The 5,819-nt window shown below is 39.8% G+C and overlaps 1 pseudogene; it reads right to left on the bottom strand.

Annotated features, from left to right (window-relative positions):
- Positions 1–4,736: 4,736 nt before the first annotated feature.
- Positions 4,737–5,819, bottom strand: part of LOC102496125 (recombining binding protein suppressor of hairless pseudogene) — a 2,837-nt pseudogene continuing 1,754 nt past the window's right edge.

Below are 5,819 nucleotides of genomic sequence, written 5' to 3'. Positions count from 1 at the left end.
GGTAACAATGGCAGAAATTTTGGGGTCCTTAGGGTGGGTACTAAGGATTTCATTTACTAGATTCCAATAGGAAAATGCGGTTACGGGAACCTTTTCTGGGCCAAAGGTGGAGTAGTAATCTTTAAGAGCGTCACCTACCCTTTTCCACTTTTTTTTGTCAATGGTTCCTTCTTGAGGAAACCATGGACAAGCCTTCAGGAAATCAAAAAAGGTGAGCAGTTGTTTAATTTTCACTCCTCTAGTCTTAAGGGCTTCCTTTAACCCCTGAACAAACAATTCGTGCTGGCTGACCTCTTGCCCCATTATAGTCTATGCTATAACCCTGATATCTATTGTGAGTGAGTACTCACTGGGACGTCTTCTTCTGCATCCCCTGAAGTTATGCCGTGGACTTCTGACTTTCTCCTCTTTGGAGCTTCTTATTCCTCTCCAGAATCTTCGGGAACCTGTCACTGCTTCTCGAACTCAGATCCCTGTCCGGGTGCCAGAATGTCCAGGCCCGCGGGACAATTGGGCAGGGTGCCTGAGTGAGAGAGCAGAGGTCTGGAACTGGCACAGTGTCACAACACGGGAGCAACACAGTGTCACAGCTCAAGATGGCATGCAGTTGCTCATTTATTGAGGGTCAGAGAACATTCTTATATACACAGGGTAGGAAAAGGGGGCGGGAATTGTCATGGACCTGACTGAGGACCTGCCTGAATGAGGACGTCTCAGGGTGAATTGTCTACTCCCAGAACAAGGATACTTGAAGGTCCTTGTATGAAGGTCAAGTCAGCCATTTTGGTGCATGTGGCTCCCCACAAAAAGGGACCAGCTGGTGGCATGGTGGCTAAGAGTCGTGGACTCCCACATTGCCAACTGCAGTTCAAGTCCTGGAGCTGGAAACTTGCTTTCTCACTTCCTCTCTCTCTCTCTGTTTTTTTTTGTTTTTCTCTCTCTCCCTCCCTCCATCCTTCTTTGGTTAAATTAAAATTAATTAATTAATTTAAAAAAAGGAGTTCAATTATATTTAAAAATAATTTAAAAAGAAAAAAGTGGTAGTTTACTTGACATGAGTTTGGAGCACATAAAACCATAGCAACTCCTTATTTTAGAACATAGTTTTTGCAGTAAGTAAAACTTTGGTAATAAGCAACAGACCATTTTGTTTTCAATGTCTTTATGAAGTATTCTGAAATCAAAGACAACAATACATGCATCAGGTACATCCAGCAGAAGACTTTTATAATGGCTTACATTTCCTTTTTATTCCTTGAAACTGCCTGTATTACAGGTTTTTCTTGGATAAGATATGGAACTGAGCAGATTCTTTTTGGGACCAGCTGGTGGCATGGTGGCTAAGAGTCGTGGACTCCCACATTGCCAACTGCAGTTCAAGTCCTGGAGCTGGAAACTTGCTTTCTCACTTCCTCTCTCTCTCTCTGTTTTTTTTTGTTTTTCTCTCTCTCCCTCCCTCCATCCTTCTTTGGTTAAATTAAAATTAATTAATTAATTTAAAAAAAGGAGTTCAATTATATTTAAAAATAATTTAAAAAGAAAAAAGTGGTAGTTTACTTGACATGAGTTTGGAGCACATAAAACCATAGCAACTCCTTATTTTAGAACATAGTTTTTGCAGTAAGTAAAACTTTGGTAATAAGCAACAGACCATTTTGTTTTCAATGTCTTTATGAAGTATTCTGAAATCAAAGACAACAATACATGCATCAGGTACATCCAGCAGAAGACTTTTATAATGGCTTACATTTCCTTTTTATTCCTTGAAACTGCCTGTATTACAGGTTTTTCTTGGATAAGATATGGAACTGAGCAGATTCTTTTTTTTATATACAAAATTATGATATAAACTTTCACCATTTTCAATCTTATTGCTAATAAACTTTACAGGCACATAGTTTGTAAAATATACCATGAAGTACAATAAATAAGCTTAAAGGTAGCATAGAAACCTACATTTGAACTAACATGGTACAAGATAATAGCAAACATTTATAATGGCACAGAGAAAAGTTAATGAAAGGTTATAGGGGCTGGCAGGTAGCTTGATGGTTAAAGGTGCTGGACTCCCACATGGACAACCATAGTTTGGCTGGACTTAGTGGCTTGCTTTCTCACTTTCTCTCTCTCTCTCTCTCTCTCTTTCTCTCCCCCCTCTCTCTCTCTCTTCTCTCTCTCTCTCAATTTGTTCTTCTCTGGTCAAGTTTTTTTTTTTTTTTTGAGAGGTTTTTCACTATAGGGCGCGTGCGCTCGCCAGACAGACAGAGAGAGACATAGAGACAGAAAGCGAGAAATCACCCCCCAGGGGGGATGGTCACGCCGCAATCCCTTCTCCTCCATTCTCCTCTCAGGATCTTGGGCATGCACGCACACGCACCCGGCGTGAGTTTTAAGCCACTGGGTCCGGGACGCGAACTGCAGTTGACTACATGGGAGTCCAGCAACATAGCCATTACGCTAACTGCTGGTTCCCCTCTCTGGTCAAGTTTTTAAAAATAAATAAACAAAGTTAATTTTTTTAATGAAAAAATATACACTTCAGTTTTGAAAGAGTTAAATAGAAATTCTAATATATAATTGTTTCTAACAATCAGTTCCACATTACAGTAGTTACAAATGAAGTCAAAAGTCTGACACAGAAAATTACATGTTTGTTCAATACACATCAAAAACACAACTGCTTTTAAAATCAAACAAGTATCATCTCTTTTTGGGCTGGAACCATGGAGGACATTTAAGAGAAGAAAAAGAAGGTTCCCGCTATGGCAGAAACCAAGAAAAAGGTTCTTGCTGTGCCAGAAACCCTTAAGAAAAAGCAAAGAAATTTTGGGGAGCTGGAGATCAAGCACCTGATTTGCTCAAAAGATGCTTCAAAAGTCAAGGAGGAAGCTTACCTATGAAAAAGTTAAGCACTATCATAAGGAATATAGACAGATGTACAGAGTTGAGATTTGCATGGCCACGATGGCAAGAAAAACTGGCAACTTCTATGTACCTGCAGAATCCAAATTGGCATTTGTTATCAGGATCAGAGGTATCAATGGAGGAAGCCCAAAAGTTCAAAAGGTGTTGCAGCTTCTTGGTCTTTGCCAGATCTTCAATGGTACCTTTGTTAAGCTCAACAAGTCTTCAATTAATATGCTGAGAATTGTAGAACCATATATTCCATGGGGGTACCTGAACCTAAAGTCAGTAAATCAACTGACCTACAAGCATGGTTATTGCAAAATCAATAAGAAGCAAATTGCTTTGACAGATAACTCTTTGATTGCTTGATCTCTTGGTAAATTTGGCTTCATCTACATGGAGGATTTGATTCATGAAATCTATACTGTTGGAAAATGCTTCAAAGAAACAAATAACTTTTTGTGGCCCTTCAAATTATCTTCTCCATGAGGTGGAATGAAGAAAAAGACCACCAATTTTGGAAGGTGGCAATGCTGGCAATAGGAAAGACCAGATCAACAGACATATTAGAAGGATGAACTAAGGTATCCATCATGATTATTTTTGTAATCTGGTCAGGAAATAAACAGAGTGGCTGTTTTCAGACTGAAGAAAAAAAATCAAACAAGCATCTTGGTTAACAAATGAATAACATTTTGTTTCAAAAGGAGCCCTTCCCCCTTATGGATTATTTGGTTAACAGGACTAGTTCAAGTTAGTCCCCAGAATGGCATTAGAAATTTTCTGTGAGGATGCAGACAGTACCAGTTTCATGAAAAACAAAAATGGACCAGCAGATGGTGTAATTGTTGTCTCAAGATTCCCACATAGTTGACTATGGTTTAAGTCCTGGACCTAGCAGCTTAAATCTCATGCTGAGTGCATGTGTGTGCATGCCCAAAATCCCAAGAGGAGAAGGGATTTTGATGTAGCCATACCCTCATAGGGAGGTAATTTCTTGCTTTCTGTCTCTAACAAGTGCACATTCCCTATAGAAAAAAAATCTCTCTTAAAAAAAATACACTAACCAGTTATGATTGCAAGTAAGTCTGTGCAGTTAACAGTGATAAATGTTTCACTGATTAGTTCATATATGAGGATGCCGCTGATCATTACAGTTTAAGAAAAGTCAGCAGCAGGTTAGATATCACACTAGTGTTCAACTCTGAAACCATTCAGAATGTAAACAGCATTCTAATTTAAAGTCTTTAAGTTTGCCTTCCCAATCTTTGTGATAAACTCAATGGAGCCATTACAAATGTACTGCATCACAGGTTTGACTTTTATGCACCTTTTCAGAAATTGCTCAGAATCACTAGTTTTAGTTACACTTCTCAAACACACTATAAATGGATCCATTCACCATCATAAGAGAATCTTTATGAGGGTATAAGTGACCAGTATCCTGAATAATGCCATCATTGTGGGAGGGAAATATTCTACTATAGCAGGAGGATAATGCTTCTATAATCAGCACATTAAAAATGACCCAGAAATCCATGAAAAAGATTTTTTAAGCAGCTAATGAAAGAATTACAGCTACAATAGGCACTTCACTCTTTAGTCTGTGTTATGAGAATGGCATATATTAGGTGGGAAAAAAATGCCTATTAAAGTACATGCATTCTTGACTTTTCAAAACAAGATAAAAGTGAAAAACAGGGACAGGCTGTTTTCTCATACTTCGATTATCTTATTAAAATAAACAAAAGGCCAAAATAAGATATAAACGTTACAAAAGCAAAAGTTCTCTTTAATAAAGCCATAGACTTGAAAAAAATTGTTTTGAACTACAAAGCTGAGTAAGGTTCTTTTGGGCATGGAGTGGCCTGAAACTGGATTCTTCTTTCTTGAGAAAGGCACAAGTGTATTTTTTCTATATCCTTAAGGTAAAATGCACACTTAAGGAGTTGTAACACGGAATTGTCCACATCCAGTTATGCAGTCTGTTTATCAACTTTCCTAATTATCAGTCTGGGGAGTGCCATGCCAGTAACTAAGCATACGAATTTTACTACTTGTCTATAATGGATGTAGCCATCATGGACTGTGAATTCTTTTGATTCATTGTCATTCATGAAATGAATATAAAGTGCTCCCCACTGCTGAGAACAAGCATGGAAATTACCTCCTTCTACATGCAAGTATCTAGTGCTAAGATCAAAGTCAATTAAACAAAGCCGCCTTTGTTCTTGAGGCGATGCACAAGTTAGCATTCTTCCATGACTGCTTCTTTTTGGAAGACTTGGAAATGACTTTTATCTGCTTGCTGAGGAACACACCAATGCCATCACTGTTGCCATAGAACATCTTTACAGAGTGCCTGAAGTGCTTTCTCTTGTCTGAATCACATATGTAAATGTTTTGGTCATATGGAGGAGTCTGACCCGGCGGGGCCCCAGGATCTGTTTGAGCCCCCAACCTTTAAGCACAGCCTTGGTCTGCTCAGCATGTTGGCAAGGCTGCTGCTGTATGTTCCCCCTGCCCCCCACCCCAACCTATGAGCAAAGCTTGGGTCAACTCAGCATGTTGGCAAGGCCGCTTGCTATATGCTCTGGAGACTGCAGTAGCCTTGCTGGGAAGCAACCCCCCCTCTGACTCCCTGATATACTACTATAAAAGAACTACGTAGCTCTTTGGAAACCAGCAGTTAGCGTAATGGCTATGTCGCTGGATTCCCACATAGTCGACCGCGGTTCGCATCCCAGACCCGGTGGCTTAAAACTCATGCCAGGCGCGTGTGCATGCGTGCCCAAGATCCCACGAGGAGAATGGAGGAGAAGGGATTGTGGCGTGACCATCCCCTCTGGGGGGTGATTTCTCACTTTCTGTCTCTATGTCTCTCTCTGTCTGTCTAGCAAAAACCTCTCAAA

This window comes from Tupaia chinensis, unplaced genomic scaffold, assembly GCF_000334495.1.
Source record: "Tupaia chinensis unplaced genomic scaffold, TupChi_1.0 Scaffold000365_1, whole genome shotgun sequence".
NCBI classification, from domain to species: domain Eukaryota; kingdom Metazoa; phylum Chordata; class Mammalia; order Scandentia; family Tupaiidae; genus Tupaia; species Tupaia belangeri.
The sequence above is the reverse complement of the archived record's forward strand: the minus strand, read 5'-3'. Positions and strand labels throughout refer to the sequence as shown.